At 39.4% G+C, this 18,659-nt stretch overlaps 1 protein-coding gene across 1 annotated transcript in view; it reads right to left on the reverse strand.

Moving 5' to 3' along the window:
• The window catches only part of b3gat1b (beta-1,3-glucuronyltransferase 1 (glucuronosyltransferase P) b), a 26,549-nt gene extending 14,583 nt beyond the window's left edge, over positions 1-11,966 (reverse strand). Inside the window, exon 1 of the mRNA XM_053441412.1 lies at positions 11,707-11,966. The gene's annotated coding sequence lies outside the window, so the exon portion shown is untranslated. The remainder of the gene's footprint in view (positions 1-11,706) is intronic.
• Between the last annotated feature and the right edge of the window lie 6,693 nt (positions 11,967-18,659).

Here is an 18,659-nt window from a genome sequence, read left to right on the forward strand (position 1 = left end):
AAATGCAGAACAACAATGTCACCAAGTAAGGAGGGTGCTGGATGGTGAAAAGCAGTGGTCGTGAACAACACTGCACATAACAGATGAAACTGTGTTAGATAAGACTCACATCTAGACTCTGTATTAGTTCGAGAACTGTTTATTTGTTGACCAGTGTAATGGCACTCTGACAGTAGAAATCAGACTAAATGGTGAATCTTAACAACCATCTAATAAAAGCTCTTCACATTAAGATCACAGATGTAACACTGTGTTCACCTCATATCTTTCCAACATGTGGTAAAAGATATTCATGTCAGCTTCTGATTTACAGATCCAAACTCAGACTAAGCGTCTATACACAATACACCAACTGAAAGGCAGCGGTTGAAACATCTTTGAATATGTCATCACTTAAAGCATATTGTGGCCGCACCAGAAAAATTAAAAATGAATCAGTATTATTGCATTAAAGGTGTTATAGGCTATTATAACAAGACATATTCCCGTTATTATAATGTATAAACTTCAAAAATCACATAGCACAAATAAACATTTCTTGTTATAACAAAATACCATAGCTTGTTATATATTATTATTGTAAAAACATTTGACAGGATAACTGATAACTTATTCTGCATTGTTATTACTGGTGTTTGAATAAGGAACCAGTGCTTTGAGAACACATCAATCCAGGCATAAACTCATTATTATGACCTGATAATGTTCTAATCAGTCTTGGGTTGAGACATAGTGATATCCTGCTGTTACTGAGCAGTGTGGGGGAAAGTGAGCCAGTTTACAATTTTAGTTCAACTCATTCAAGATAAATAGTATATTGTTGAATCAGGAAAGGCTCATATTGGTTTTTATAATGTGATACATAACATATTTTACAGTTTGTAAAATTGGGTCTGATGATATTTTAGGAAAATACTGAAGTGAAAAAACACCATGAAGAGAATCCAATGGGCTGCTGTGCAGACATCACAGGTTGAAATGTGCAATTTTCAAATGAACAACTATACTATTATGGTAATAGGTATGTTTGTATATTATTCTTGAGCGGCTCTGCCCCCACAGCAATCAACAAATCAAGTCTAATTAAAAAATGAATCACACAACCCACCATGGCATCATGCATTCTGCCTCTTTCTAAAGGCATCAGGCAACAGATTGAAGTGAACAACATCCTTAAAATGCAACTACATGTAGCTACTTCTTGATTTCCACTCGCTCTCACATATGAACCAGCCCAAACTCCATTTCCCATTTTACGTCTTTCTTACGTCTGGGTTATTATTATCTCAGTACTGAATAATTCAGATCAGTCATCTAGAACGTTTCTTAGAAATTAAAAATACTCTCTGGATATGTATGCACCTGATAACTTGCATCGGCCTCATTTCCCTCAAGAAAATCTATTCACTGCTGTTTATCCATGCATATGTTAATAGGCAGCAGAATAATGTAAACAGCCTTTCATGGCCGAGAGTATTAGCTGCTTTATTATCTGCTGTGCTATTTGAAATTATGTGTGCTTGTAAATAGACGGATAGCAGAAGAAGAATTGCTCTCAGCTCCAGTTTCCCCAAACAGGAATAATCTCTAACCAATGTGTCATTAAGCTGCCCTGTCCTCACCTGACTTACTGAACGCTTCATGTTACCCACACATGCTGCAAGAGACTTTTTGAGATGAATCAGAGGTTTGGGGACACATTTGTATTTTCTGGTGTCCCCTGTAGGCTTTGACATCATCCTCTGGTTGTTCCTCAGGTCCTCACACACTACGGCCATTTTATCACCTCTGTCAATCCATCAATATTCTGTGTGCATCTGTGCTGAGGCTCAGAGAAATGCCTTTCAGCGTTTGACAGATGGGTGATTAATGATGTAGTTTCAAAGGTGTCACATGCAGAAGCAGAGGTGTGATATTAAGATGCTAATCATTCAAATTCTAATTAAATATATAGTTCCTGCATCTGGCGGCTTTAAAGTGTATGTCAGGAAAACACTGTGGATTTTCAGGTGAAATGTGTCTGATGATAATTTGTGTCTTCACTGCAACAGCTCTATCTCCGCTGGTGTCATTTCTCTCACTTAAGTTGTATTTTAATTTACTGGATACATCTTGTGCACATGTGAGTGTTTGCTTTGAGCCTGGTAAATGGTATTAAGACCATAAGATGATAGATGCTGCATAATTTTGTTAAGGTGTACAGTTTAGTTTCTGCATGGGCCAGTCTGCCTTGGTCCTCGTGATGTAAATGTGGCCATCCACCCGCTCGCGTGCAGCCCAAAAAGGTGTGACCAAGCTGACTCTAGACTACGCACATTTCGTTATTCAACACTTTCCAGTCCAGTTGGTCGGGTACTAGGGTTGGGTTGCAAAAACAAAGAAGAAGAAGACAAAGAACATGTAAGCTTGGCTGCATTCTGAAAGTCCTTTTTGCTTTTGAATCTTCCTAACTGAGTGAAATGACCTGGAAGTATTTCAGCGGCCGCAATAACATGACCTGTTTGAATTCTCTAAAGGAAAGGAGCGTCAATGCTTCCTAACTCACCTCCTTCAGCAAAGGAAACCTTCCCGTCAGACCATCCTTTACAAGATGATTTAAACATTATCAGTATGTCGTACCCACAGGCGAACAATATTGTCATGCTGCTGATGTAAAATGATCAAATTGAAGGTTGCATCAGTTGCATCTGTATTTAGAGCATTAAATATATAGAATCCTTCCATGGATTATATATATTTAATGCTCTAAATACACAAATTCCATGCAGTCACAGAGGCTAAAACTCTTGCCTCAAGAAAGGTAAGGGTTAAACTGGATCGTCTCTTCAGTGGGAAGAGGAATGAAGCCTATCTGGCGGGCAGTAAATACATCAGTGAGTTAACATGTTGTTAGTAGTTTTAGTGATGTTTTCTAATCAAGCTGCTTCAGACCTGAAGGCAGGTGGTTCAGGGAATGGGGCTGGAGGGGGGCAGGTCACTGTCTCCAAAAAGTGAGACAAGCTTAAAACCAAATACAAGGTAAAGTACATCATTTGATTAGGCACCATCAATAGTATGGTGTACAGCTAATACAGGCTTACATTGGCTATACTTGCTGTTTAAATGGAAAATAAATAAACAAGTTTTAAAAAGGTAATTTGATTAACCGCCAATTATTAAAGTCCTAAAGAAATGATTAATAGCCCCAAAGCAGAAACCCTTTGTAACAGTTTTGACAATTCCACTGTAGGTGACCCTGCATTCTGCCTCAACTACCTTTTGTCTAACATTCTGTTATTCATGGCATGAGTAGGAGTTGAATAATCCCCCCCCACAGGCACAGACAGCGTTGAGGCAACAGCAGCTTCTTGGCCATGTTTGATGCCATGCATGAGGCACTAGGGGAAAGGCCGTCCATTCTGCTTCCCCTTGTTGCCTCATGCTCTGTGCCAAACCATGGCCAGACTGCTGCTGAAATCTCCTAATTTACATATGCACATCTGGACACAAATAGTGAGGAGGAGCCAGAGCCCATGGTCTCTACCTCGTCCCAGCCTCCCACGAAAAGACTGAAGCACGGTTGCAGCATGCTGGCCCTTCTTAAACAGCAGGCTGGAAAGGAGGAGGCAAGGGACGCTGCATTACAGCAGCAGAACAAACGTTCTCTGGATCTATTTGAGAGCTTGTACTTTACATGTTGAGCATGACCACACAGGGGGTTCTGAGGCAGCTATGATTTTGCATCTCACAGAAAAACATAATAATAATATATTTGACATTAGTGAACTAGCGTACAAATGCTAGGGGGCGCCATCCATTCAAAGGGGCCCTAGAAATGAGGGAAAAAAGGCAATCTAAATGATTAACTTTTACAATTGTTTTACTGGTATTATTGTCATACTATTGTGTCTAAAACTTGCAGCATCGTCAATGTATTGGAGTTTTTTGTGGTGAAACGTGATGTGATGAAGGTAATTGTCTATAATGGACGAGGCAACAGCCACAATTTTCTGTACACAACAATTTGTGTTCATTTTCATGTGAGCAGCACATGAGCCAACCAGAAAACAACACAGTGAGAGTTTGGTGTTAAAATCTTATTGCATAACTTAAAGCTTTAGAAATAGACTTTAAAGGTATAGTTTGAGAGAAATAAAAAAGAAATCAAAGTGAGAAATAGTTAAATAATGTAATATATTGGCATATGAAACTACAGCCTTCTACTGCGAAGATATTCACAAGTACAGACTGTGTGAAGTAATTTCAGTGAATGTGTTAATGAGTACTAGATAGCACTGTGCCAACAAAGCATTTCACAGCTCCCACATGGAAAAAGTTCTCACCTACAGTCCACTTTGCATTGGTAGGTACGATCATCTTGTGTGCATATGGCTTGATGAAAAAAAACATAACTTTGGAACCATGATAAATATCTTTGGCCACTAAATACCACAGGGGCTGGATTTCTTATTTAGTCGAAAACAACAACTTAAAGAGCGAATATAGACTTGTTCAAGTATTAAGACATTTTCTTCTAATAAAGGAAAGGTTATAGTGATAAGCATGAAACACAACCCTGCTCATCTCAGCCCACTCAGGGGTTTTGCAGCTCAAGCCATTGTGGTGTGACCAGGAGCGAATTGTTGCTAATCTTAGCTAAAGTTAGCAAACTACACACTCCTCATTTGCAGCGCTGTTGCAATGGTTTAGTATTTTTATATAAATGCTAAACGGTCATTTAAATGCATAGATTCTTCCATCACAGTCAGTGGCTGCTGTTCAGGGAAACTTACATAGCCTTGGTTCCAAAATCAATCTGATAAATATACAGACCAGGAAAAAATCTAAAGGAAGGTCGAGAATATAATTAAAAAAATTAAAACCATGTGTTTCTGTGCAAGAACATTAATTAACAGAGATTTAATTGATTGCTGTAAAGTATTTGGCATCAGATTTGTGTCCGTTAATTCATGTTTTTTCAGTTCCAAAGCAAAATTATTTTCCTATTCAGATTTTCTAATGTTCACACTCAAATAGCCCCTGCTTGTGCTTAGATTTGCTTGAGCTAAAACTGTGCCCTTATATGCATTGGCTTAACTTGAGCTCTTCTCATCCTGCTCTCCCTGCTTCTGTGCACACAAACAGCTGTTCTAGGATTTGTGGATGTGTTTTGCTTCTTTTTCTACTTTAAAGCGGCTTTTAGACATGCACTGAACTCCAGGGATCCTCCGGAGGAGGTGTATGTGTGAATGCAAATGTCTGAGGGAGTGCTTCCGGATTATCTGTAGACTTTTTCTGCCTGGCTCCCTAGCATAAGGTCAGAAGAATGTCTTGCCGCGAGCGAGTGGGGGATCACGAGTCAGATGCAAACAAAAAAACAAAAACCGTGAGCCAACGCTTATGTCAATGTGCTGTGAATAACGTCTGGTGATCTTTGCAGCAGATGTAATACATAACTTCCTGTTGCTGCCTGCTGCACCCTGCAGCTTCACCTCTCGCCTGAATAATGTGGGATTTGTTGCTGTTGTGAAAGTGTCTACGCAGAGAACCTCCTGTTGCGTTGTGCAAGTGTGAAAAGATAACTACCAATAAAACTATATATCGCAGGTCATGTCTAAAAACGGCTTTAGAGACATACACCCATAACGAGGTCAGGACACATAGACTGTATATAAAAAGACGGGGCAACACTGCACCTGCCAACATTATTGCTGCATTAAATAAATCCAAGCGTAGAAGAAAAGGTCCAACTGCAGAGGAGAAAAATGAGAGCAGACGTTTCATGTGGGAACAGAAACAACGTGAGAGCGAGGATCGTGCTGACTGTCAGCCTCCTCATCTTCAAATGCCAACCAGCCTCTTCATCAGCTGGACACTGACACATACAAGTCAAAAGATACAAAAAAATCTCTTTTGCAAGCACATTTTGAACTCTGCCCAGTTTGATTTTGAAAAACCTTACAGAAAACAGCTCAATTATTTTCTGAAATGACAATGGTACAAAGCTATTTTATTTATTGTATTGGTTTCCAAATGAGCCAATACCCATATTAAGCCATCAATATTCAGTCTTGATGTGATGGTCGGTCTTTTACTTGTAAACTACTGAAAATCGGTGTGGAGTCAAAACAATGTCACGTTGAACTACCCTCTCCCTTCATGCATGAGGAGTCCAATCTCTCCACAATAAAATCTACTTTCATTGTCCAAGTCATCTAAATGTTAAACTTAGACTTTATCATTGATTGTTTCACCATTTTCCATCTTGTGCGCTCAACTGAAACTCTTAAACACCAGAGACTAATTGAATACACTAAAAAGCTTTGAACTTTATGTCAAACTAAAATCATTAATTTCAACTAAGATAACTGCTCGGGAGCAAAAAAACAAACCAGTACACCTGAGCACATTCTCCTTCTCTGGATTTGGTTATAGGCATACTATAATCTAATTATTGCATGCACTTGGACTATAACACTTGCAGAATAATTGATCAGTCTCTTCCCATGTTCTTGTTATTTTGCATACTGGATTTGTTGATGGAGTAAATAATGATGTGCTTGTTTCCCTTGAGGAGAACAACATTCATCAAAATGTATATCTCATCCCGGTGTGAATTCGCTAAATATGACCATAATCAAACCAATAAGTATGTTGAGATGCTTATACGGCCATGTTGTACCCACTGCATTCTTATGATAGAATTTAAAACAGCAGCCAGAGGCGAATGACAATCAGTTCCATCAGAAATCAGAGTGGATACACGATTGCTGAGCACAAGTGTAATATTCTGCTGGGCATGTAATTAGTTTAATCCAATTATTCTCATGATCAAAGAAAGAAACAGAAATTCTGTGTAAGTAGTTACAGCTAATGGAGCAGCTTCTCATTTTGCCTTGAAGTCAGGGAATATTTTTGCCTCCACATTTGGAAGACATGTGGCAATATTCACAAATAGGAGATGTACACTTTATTTTTGAGAGACCTTGAGCTAAAGTAAAAAAGAAAACAATGCATCTGATTCACATAAAGTACAGATGCAACCGCAAACAGATTTAACACAAATAAAACAAATGCAATATAATCGCAGCAACATATACAACAAAGCAAGCAACCACAATCAGGGATGAAGTGAATGGCTGGGCTTTACCATCAAACACTATACAATAATATTCTGAACTATCCTTATTGAAAAAACACACAACACATATTCTCAGCTGTTGAAAAAGTGTCTCCCAACACGGGAACACTTTAAAAATAGTGCAGTGACATTTGAGTAGTCCAGTCGTCACCACAATGTCTCATTTAGTTGAGGAGACCCACACTGCTGCTCGATCTCTGTCAGTCAGCCAATGATACTGATGGAGGAAGCAGGACAAGGTCAGTGCACTCATAGTCAGCAATCACTTTGTTGTTGGTCTTGCAAGATTGGATATGTTTGTCCATTCCTATAAAGCACATGTCTACTGTTTGTGTGTGTGTGTGTGTGTGTGTATATGTGTTTGTGTTTTTTTTTCTCTTGTACAGCTATCTTTGTGAGGACCAGTTTAAGTCTACAACCTACAGAGTTTGGACATTTTGGGAAAGTGAGGTCCTCACTTTGTTACCCCCCTTTAATGGACTGATTGGGGGTTAAGAGTTGGTTTTAGGGTTAGGGTTAGAATTAGGTTTAGGGTGGGTTAAGGGATAGGTTAGGGTTAGGTTTAGGGTTAGGGTTAGGGCTAGGTTAGGGTTAGGGTTAGGGTTAGGCTTAGGTTTAGGGTTAGGTTTAGGCTTAGGCTTAGGCTTAGGCTTAGGGTTAGGGTTAGGGTTAGGCTTAGGCTTAGGCTTAGGTTTAGGGTTAGGGTTAGGCTTAGGCTTAGGCTTAGGCTTAGGTTTAGGGTTAGGGTTAGGCTTAGGCTTAGGCTTAGGTTTAGGGTTAGGGTTATGGTTAGGGTTAGGCATTGAGTTTGGATGGTTAGGGTTAGGGTAAGAGGCCAATGAATGCATTATGCCAATGAGTGTCCTCACTAAGATAGCTGTACAAACATGAGTGAGTGCATGTAAGTGTATCAGAGACCGAATCGCATTCTTTTTCCATTTTTCCATATGAGCCAAATTGTCAAGTAGACCTTGGGAACGTTTCCTCCTCTCATGATCCCCTTCTGTGTGTCCCACAGGGCTGTATTCCGGGTCTCATTTTATGAAATATAATAAGCATGTTATTTTGTGGGCGGACAAAGCCTAAGCATTTGGGTTATTTTCAACTCAGAGTTGTCAGTAGACAAAAGTCGTACAATCCTGCTTTGTTCATGTGACACATTTAACCAAGAGCAAGTCATTACTTTCATCTGCAGATCTAGAGAAGGTCAAACATGCTTTGATCTCATCCAGACCTGTCTATTGCAACGCCCTTCATTCCAGTGTCAGCAGGTGGAACAGCCAAAGACCACAACTGATACAAAACACTGCAAATCCAAGCTGACACTGGGCAAGAGGTGAGGTATACTCCCTGGACAGGTCCATAGTGTATCACAGGGCCAACATACAAAGAGAAAAGACCATTCTAACTCACATTAACAGTAAAGGGTCCTATAAAAAGTAAAATATTACTGTACTGGTATGCTTATATTCTATTATGATATGTGCAAATTTACATGGTGTGTAGCGAACTGCAGATTTCAACAGGTCGAACAGTTGGCCTCATCAGACTGAACATGTGTAGCCACATAAACCATGATGAGCAAATCTTGATGAGCAAATGTTTCCAACCAGAAATGTGCCAAATTGTGTTTTACTAATTGGATAAAAGCCACTTGACGATGGTGCTAGTTCATGAGACATTCACTCAAAACGATGAATGTGAACTTCACAGTGGACCTAAAAGAAAAGGAGTCTTCAAAATCAATACAATCCAGGTGATGGCATCATGTAGTTCAGAGCAACGTAGTGGACCAATCGACGATGAGGCTGACCATAAATAGAACCACACCACTAGAGGCCTTAACAACTAAAATACTGCCAATTTCCTTGCAGGACATAGGAAAGTGAAAACACATCATTAAAGGAAGTCTACAACCACTTTACCGCCAGTTCACTGTAGCATCTACTATTTTTGATCCAGTCATTTTCCAGTTTGCATTAAGTAGGTTACTTTGGATGAGACGTTTGTGGGAACTTCCTGAGAGGAAATGAGGATTATGAGAACTAAGTCATAAAATGTGTAATTCTGATCTACAAATGATCTACAACTGAAAATAAAGACATATAAAGAGTACAGTGATTTGTAAATTTGAGTACTCACACATGTCTAGTCAGAATCACACACCAACACCAAGCAAGTGGAACACATGTAAATCAGTTCCACAAATGCAAACTTCACAACCTGGTTAAATATTTATATATATTTATTTATAATTTTCATCTTTCAGAAGCTTTCTGTGTGTCCTTCTTTCATTGAAGGTGCATCATTAGCTTACTTGTGTGGACTTAGGGCAGCTAAGTGTTCCAGAAGGCAGTACATGATAAAATGTTTGTCCATGGAGAAATTGTTATATATTATTGTATCACTTCGTTAAGTTTCAGAATTTTGAAAACACTTTGAAAATATTTGGAAATTTGCGTCCAGCGACCATCTCATCATCAATTAATATAAATCAAAATGGACGGAGGCAATGTTACACTCACTCACTGTCTTTTCTATTCTATTCCAGCAACGCTTGTACTTGATTATCTTACTCCGAGGTTACAGAGATCAATGCAGGTTGTTTTCTCCTGGAAGGGAGTCACTTGATATAAGCCCGACGAACAAGTGACGACCACTTGAGCTAAAAGACCCAATCAGCAAGCGTTTGTCCTCTTTTCTAACATCTCAGTTTCTGCCCATCCAGACTAAAATGCAGCCTGGAGTTTTCAAACTAAAACAGGCCCGGTAGCGTTTCCAAACTATGCCAGGTTCTATCTCTGGCAGAGTTGATGTTGACTTAAGAGGACTCAGCCCCCTGCATTGTACGATGCTGATTGATGCTGTGTAATCTTTACTACTCTTTTTTTCTGCTCATGCTGGTGGAGCGAGGACGCGCTCTGTGTATTGATCTGCTCACACAGCTTTTCCTTCCGCTTAAAGTGGGAGCTCGCCTCTGATCCTAACCAGCTTTCAAGTGGGCAAAAACAACCTCAAACAATCTGAATCAAAGGCACTTTTTAGCAACGTACTGTGCACAGCACAGTATGCAGATAAAAAAAATGGCAAGAACGCAGCGCTGGTCCAATGTAATGATTTTCTCTTGAACCTCCTTCTGAGCTTCTGATGCATTTGATTTGGTTTCCATAGGAACTGATGCGGAAATAAAATGTTTGGGAAGGATTTCAAATATCCATGAAATTCTCTTCTGATTAATTTCCAGACAGGTTTTCCTTCTAGATCAAACTATTCAAAAGGGACCACTGATGAGCAACATATTACCAAACAGCTCTTTTAGACTTAACAATCTATCAAATATAATTTAGCTAAGATCTACTCCTGTGGCAATCAAATATTATATATCTGACAAACACTGAGGTGACTCCGCACAGACGCTGAATAGACAATTTGTTTTTTTGTGGCTCCCCACAGTTTACGCCGTGCTTTGTATGGAAAACATCTAGCTCTACTGACTCACTTGTACACTCTGGGGGAGGTTTGAGTGTAGTCTACTCCATATGCAAGTGAACAGTGAGACGTATAGAGCATTACAAGAGAATTGGATCAGCAGTTGAAGGAATGTTGCTCTTAAAGTCTGAAAATGATATTTTGTAAATATTTCAGTATTGTTGCGATTGTATCAATACCACTGAAACAACATTGTTTTAGCGCTTTGTTGTCTGAGATTGATGGATAGATAGATGGATAGATGGATAGATAGATATATATATATATAGATAGATAGATAGATAGATAGATAGATAGATAGATAGATAGATAGATAGATAGATAGATAGAGCCCAATTAAAATCCAAACATATTGGGCATAGCTCAAGTGTGTTTCTATGAAGGCTATGCAAATATTGTCAATTCATATTCATATATATTAAGAAATACTGAACTTTAGTTAAGGGAAACATAACCTTAAACCAACACTGAACATATTGTGAATAGAATTACTGATGTAAAGCATTTGTCTGAGTAGGCTGGGCAAATAGTCAACAAATAGTCAGTTGTTATTGAAACAAATGTATATTAAACTTAACTGAAGAAAAAACTGACCTAGGACAAAAAGCAAACATTTTAATTCTACGAATACACTTCCTGCTATGGTAACAATTAGGTTTATTCCATTCATCACTCGGTAATAAGGTGTTGTTATGTGGCAAGTTGGTATCAAAATGCCAGACAGAATCTTCTAGATCGTCCAAAGTCTAATTCAATTTTTCATGTTCATATATATAGTGCTCAGCAAAGCCAAGAATGACAGGGAACAAAGGCATTTCACAAGCGAGACCAGATTTCATGCTTAAAAAGATGCAAAATATAACTGAAAAACCAACAATTCTAGCTTTCTATAAATCAACATAAAAGTTCTGTGTAGTTGAGCCCGAACAGCTGGTTGGATAAACTCATCCCTGCTGTAGCTTGAGTTTTAGTCAACGAGCACTACAGTATGATGTTAAACCCAGCAAAGCAAAAAACAGTAAGGCAGAGTATGTGTCATGTCTGTCTCTCCTGAATCTACCAATGTGCTGACATAAAGAAGAGGAAAAGGTTCAGACCTTAATTGGGATGTAGACTGTGCACGTCGCCTCCTCCTCCTCCTCCTCCTCTTCCTCTGCTGCCTCTGCCTCCGAGCTCAGTCTGATCTCATCACACACGTAAAATTCTTTCTGCTGCCGTCAACGTCTCAATGGTGTGTCTGCCACTTACATGTGAGCGCTGCGTCCCTGAATGAATGAATGAATAGAGCTTACAGGTGTACATGTCCGGAATGCACGCCGGAGCTCGGGCTCTGCTCCAGTGCTCACGGACTGAGATGTGGGAGAAGAGGGGGCAGCTTATTTGGCACTAAACCCTCCCTCCATCCCTCCCTCTATTCCACTCTCCTCCCTCCCCTCTTCCTCTCTCTGTCACTCTTTCTCTCCTCTCATTCCATTTAAACCATTTGTTTTGCTGCTGCTCGGCTCTTGCACCAAACGAGTTCCATCGACTTCCTCCTGCCTGCTGTTTGTATTAATTGTCTGATTCCTGCAGGAGTGTGTATGTGTGTGTGTGTGTGTGTGTGTGTGTGTGTGTGTGTGTGCGTGTGGGGGAGAGATACTCTGAGTGTATTTATATGGGACTGAGGGAGTCTCTGCTTTGAGGACAGGACCAACCCCCATCCTCTGTGAAACAAACAGCCACTGGCCCGTACTGGAGAGGGATTGGCAACCTACATGGTACAAAAGGATGAGGAGGAAAGATTTTAGCATGTGTCTCTCTCTCTCTCTCTCTCTCTCTCTCTCTCTCTCTCTCTCTCTCTCTCTCTCTCTCTCTCTCTCTCACACAAACACACACACACACGCACATAGATTAAGGGGAGATGATCAAATTTCTATATGCAGCGTGCCAAATGGAAAAGCCACTGGTTTAAATAAGCACAAAATTGCCGTCCAAACAAGTGGGGATGTAATTACAGTTTATGACGCTGAGTGATCACCCCTCAGGAACCATTAAGTGCTACTTTTCCTGTTTTTGAAAGGTGTGACATTTAGGAGAAATGCTAAGCTATGGGCAACACACAACACTTGCACCTAACCTTTACTAAATAATGGATTGTGGCTGCACGCATCATGTGACACTTCAGTAATTAGAAACATACATGAAAAACGAACACCTCAGCAGTCGTAGAGCCACAGTACGTGTGCACATTAGGAGACTCCATAATGCAATACACTGATTAATAGTGAGACAACAGTGTTGTTTTAAGTCAGACGTGCACCTCAGACAAGTAGTGATGAAGTGAAACCACCTCCTGAAGCCATCAATCATACTTTGAAACTTTCCGCTCCAGTTGTTTGACGACGTTCCTCCACACCACAGGATTGAAGTACTTTATACCTGTCTCTTTAAGATCCCATGTCATTATATTAAGTATAGGCCATCATAAAAACACAAAGCAAATGCTTATGAAAAGGTATATAGCAGATTGCATGTCGGATGCCCTGGAAAGATCAGTGTCTGCTTGTGTAAAAAAATTATTATGTGTAAATAAACATGTTATGTGTTGATATGCTTCATGCTGCAGTCCTCCCTCAAGCCAGTGAGCGACGAGATGCGTTCTCCCTCCTCCCATCAAGACGAGACCCGAAGGTGCTGCAGCTGTGGCCTTTCAAAGTTTAAATGGTGACCTTTAAATGTTGTCCCCCCATAACAGAACTTTATAGGTATAGGGCTGGATGTGGATCTTTGCTTTGTTTATTTTCAGAGAAAGGTTGCAAATTGTGAAGAAAAAAAAAGTAAGTGAAACTTTTATTACGCTTTTCCTTGTTTTCTAGCCGGAAAGTGAAATGATTGCATCATGTCTCTTATCAATTAATAAATCAAATACGAAATGAATTAATCATACAAAACAAAGTTTATATTAAATTTAGATTTTTGCCAAGTATCAGAAACTTGTCCAAGTTATTTGTCAAAAATATACACGTATAATGTCAATATTGTTATTTGTAGTTATCGGAATTACCAGGCAAAACAATGTTTTGTGTTTTCTGAGCAGTTTATTAGGAACACCATGTTAACACTTGGCATGCTCTCTGAACAAGTTGTATGGATGAAATGTTTTCTGTAGCTTTTTTTAATGGTTATTTTTAATGAAGACACTTCCTGCTGGTGTGACGGATATGTATCTTCCATTTTATCAGGAGCGAGACACATTCAGATATCAAACTTCTTCTTCATCCGTGTCAGTGTTTTTAAACTTGGTAACAAGATGCCAGACAGTGTCTTCAGAATTGAAAGATTCATATTTCAGAAGTACTGAGCAGAGCCGAGAGTGTGAGGCTACGTCTCAGCAGACGAACCTCTGACAGTGACATTACAAAACAGAAATCACAAGAATGTTTAAACTATAGGATCAATGTTACAGTCATGACAGTATTTCACAAACCACATTCGATTTCATGCTGTGAAACAACGAAGGAAGTAAGAAATTAACAAACATGATTATGATGATTTGCAACAGAGACCAACCCTCTGGTATCTATCGTCCCACTTCCCTCCGATTCAAATGTTTAATGTGAACATCAGCTCTTGAACTGTAGCAGTGTGATTTTACTGTATATATTGTACGACTATGGGATAATTGCATTAATTAGTAGGTGTATAGATGCTCCTAATAAAGCAGAAGTAAGTGTAAATCAATATATAACCAAAATTGTCAGTGAGATTCCCAATCAGCATGAAATTCGAAGGGTAGAAACTACAAACATATATAGAGAGCACAGGTCAGGTGTTATCAGAACAGGGAATGTATATATGATGGTCTCTTTATCCCTAATGGTCCATCTGTGAGCATGTAACCCACATTACGCAATACATCGATGTGCTGTGGGAAGTTTTTGGCTAAATAACATCGCTCTGTTCCATCCGAGTGTTGGCGGTGATGTTTGGATGCTTTACAGTTGAGAACAGTGTTCTGTTGCTCTACGTCTCCACTGTTTGCCTTGCAAAAGAAACAAGTAGGTCAATGCGCCTGGGGACCCTGTGCGCCTTTTGACAGACTTCCAGATCTCCTGGAAGTTAGTCTCCAGAGGGGTGGAGGCAATATTTAGGGCAAAGCCTGCACAGTCGTCTCCTTCCTGCAGCTCCTGCATGTGAAAACATGGAATATGAATGTATACAGTATATACAGTACTTATAAACACACATCATATATTAATAAGACATGAATTCTGTAAATATGAAATGATGTATATAGAGTATGGATGGGGTAAGGAGTCTGATGCTTTCATGAGAGGATTTCAACTTTATTTGGTTTATAGGTTGTCTCAAGAACAGTAGAGTTACAGCAGCTGATGTCTCATGGGAAACCGTCCTCTACCTTTTCACTGCCACTGTTACCAGACAACAGCTGCCCAAACCTTAGCAATGGTGGCTGAGGGAAGGAGAGCAAGGCAGAGGAAGTCGCAAGAAATAAAACGGCTCAGCCGAGCTGAATGGTCGGGGGCTTTGTCTCCGGGTGTCTCAATGGGCGGCCTACAATGTGTGTTAATTCATTCTTCACAAAGCGCCCTGAAGCGAGGCTTTCCCAATCCAGCAAACAAATCACTTCCCCGGCTCAATTGGTATTCTAAGGCTGATTCTCCAGCCTTTGTGTTGTGAAATGAACACATGGAATAACAAACCGATTCAAGTTGTAGGTGTACTTCACTTACTGAGAGGTGACTCTTTTTTTTTTACCTATATGCATTGTGAACAACCTTGTCTCCCCCAGGAATACAGCAAGTGGATGGTTTGTAGGGAAAGTGGTTAGTGGGTGGATTTTGTTCATTGGCCACACTAAACAATAACATTTTATTTGTATTAAGGCGATTCAATTTGAGGGAAGTAAAATAAGACAAAAACAAGCTACACACATGTAACGTCAAACTCCACAAAAACAATAACACAATAGAACATGAACAATGAGGGGAGCCCTCCTTGATTTAACTGCAGCAGTCACCAGGGGTTGGATGGCAGACGCACATAGCACACAACCTGTCCTCAGAGACCAGGATTCATATTTAGAGTGCCATCCAGGGTTTAGGCAAGAGTTTGGTGTCAGGACAAGGACATTAACAAAGAGGAACCAATGTATTTGGTTATAATAATCACAAATCTCAATTTCTTGATCACCTTGGACAACTTGTGTGACGATGAGGAGTTAAGTCAGATATATACTTTGAAACCACACATTCAGAAAGCCTGGTTTAAGGCTTTCTGAGCTTCTTTGCATACTTGCTCTCTACTACGCCTGTTTTACACATGTGAGGAAACACCACAGATCTCACGACATGCAAATTTGCATTCTATAATAAGAAAAGGTTAGCCTGTGGTTTCTTCTGCGACCATGGCAGAATAAGCAATTGATGGATCCATTGTAGATTGCATGAGATGACCTTAAATCAACCACGTCCTGACGATGGCAAATATTTGCCTCTACACTGCCGACTGCTCAAGTGTGTGTTGCATCTTGTGTACTTTTAATTTCTGAGGACGTGCTTGACCAATTTACTTAACAAAATAAGTAAGACAGCTATGATGCGTATACAATCACAGAAACACTGACACATATTATAATTTATATCCAGTATACAAAGCCATCAAGGGTTAGATGTTAGGGAATTTTGAAATTATTGAAACGTTAAATAGAAATTAAACTCTGCAAGTGCCCTTTTGTCCTGTGGTCCCTGCATTTCTTTGCACTGTTGAGAAAGAATTGCACTTTATTTTAAAGTATACGTCTGTAACAGCCAAGGAAGCTAAACTGGATTCTTCAAATAAACTCTCACAAAAGATAATTGCATATAAAAATGAAAAATCTAGGCAACTTAATCAAACTTCACAACTTCGCATTCGGCTGTTTCTTTATTTTCATACATTGAGCCAAGGCTTGGTTCAAGGTTATTTCACAGTATAGTGTGAATTATTAAGGAACCAAATGGCCTTGCTTCATTATTCAATAACAAAGGGTGCAGGGCAAGTGTCTTGTCTCCGTTGATGTGTTGTGGTTTAAGGGTTCTGGACGAATCTAGTAAGAGCCGTCACTGGAGACAATCAATATTTAAACGAAGAGAGAAAATTGCTTTCTATTGTGAATCGTGTTTGGTCTGAAAATTCTAGATTTGAATTCATGAGATTACTGCTTTTATTTTATTTTTTCTCATGCATTTCTAATTCAACATTCTAGCACCTGATTTACCTTCAGCAAAACATTGGATTTCAATAAACTTCACAATTTATTGTTTTGCTTCAAGTCAAAATGTGAAGCATGAAACATTTCCTGAAATCTATCATCATGAGGTATAATGAAAATATGCTGATGGATGGGTTCCAATTTTAAAAGCCATCAAAAACAGTTTATGTATCATGCACAATCTGAATACTTATCTATCACTAAAATAAACAGTTCATTCTTTATCACCATCATAAGATCACGTTCCTGCTGGTTGAAAATCTGTCATAGTGTAATTTCTGAGTTTTCCTCTTCTGATTTACAGTATGTTTGCAACTATGTGTATCTGAACACCAGTGGTGGAGGAAGTCCTCTTCATTGTACTGAAGTAAAAGTACAAATTGAAAAAAAAAATAGTAAAAGCAAATGTATCACATTAACTTTCCTTCTTGAGTAAAAGTAAGTACTTGCTTTGAAATGTACTTAATCAAAAGTGAAAGTACTTGCTATTCCCTAAGGGCTGCTGCACACTGGAGGATTTTCAACTCTTGACGGATTTGGCCAGAACGTGAGACTACCCACTTTGCGTTTGTAGGAGACAATTTCACAGTGGTGATTTCCACAGACTTGAAATCTCCCAGAAACTCTAAAATCTTCTCCTTCTTCAGTTAATTTACGGAGGTTGGCACTACATTTTTAGGTACATTGCGGCCACCTTCTTAAATGGATTGTGGAGTGCTTGCATGATTAAACGTGACTTCAGAAGAAAAATACAAACATACTGACATCGTGTTCTGTTTTGCAGTGATACCCCCCCCCCCCCCCCCCCCCGCCAAAAAAAAAAAAAAAAAAGGTTTGTGACGCTCCCCGGTGAGCCCGCTCTCTGCGGGTTTCTGTCTGAGCTGATTATCTTAGATATTTGCCATTTGAGATTTAATTATTTTAATATTTGGTTTAACTCACCACATTTCAGGATTATTCGGTCAGAAAATTGGCACAGATTGACATTCAGTTTGGAACGCCCCCGCAATTGTGCAAATCGGGTCTAAAAGCCTGATTATCCTGTAATGTACAGCAGCCTTAATGCTCTGTTACATCATCAAGGCCTCCTCAGAATCAGTTTTCTTCACCAGTGATGCTGCTGCTGCAGACCTAAGTTGCTCGAGTTGGAGGAAGGGGAGTCTACCCATAGATTAAGGCTAGATGTCTCGTCCGCGTTGCCGGCCAACGGAGTCGAACGTCCGCACATGGCGGCCATCTTGCCAGAGGTTGCTCGCCCACCCATAACATTGTGTTGGTAGTGGAACATGTACTAAACATGTACTAAATGTACTAAATAAAATAAAATAATTCTTGATGTATATTTGTAAAGGGAAATCTTGTACCTATATAGAACATTATTCTATTTTTTTGAAAACAAAATAATTATTCATAAGTATGCAGTGTCATAACTACATCTCTGACGTTTATAACAAACCAAAATGTTTAAAAATCGGTTGAAAATTGAGCAAGTTATGGTTATTTTAAAAGTACGTACCACTACAACACAATGTTATGGGTGAGCGAGCTACCTCTGGCAAGATGGCCGCCATGTGCGGACGTTCGACTCCGTTGGCCGAGACATCTAGCCTTTATATATATCTATGGGTCTACCTGCCCACTTTGAGTGATTACTTTTAAAAAATGTTGTGGACTAAGTACAGATACGTTTATTTATGTAGGGGAGTAAAAGCGAAAAAGTACCTGAATATAAACCTACTTAAGTAAAGTTCAGTTACATGATACAAGCTGGTCTCTATGTTTCCTGCCAGTGTTATT

This window comes from Pleuronectes platessa, chromosome 15, assembly GCF_947347685.1.
Source record: "Pleuronectes platessa chromosome 15, fPlePla1.1, whole genome shotgun sequence".
Taxonomy (NCBI): domain Eukaryota; kingdom Metazoa; phylum Chordata; class Actinopteri; order Pleuronectiformes; family Pleuronectidae; genus Pleuronectes; species Pleuronectes platessa.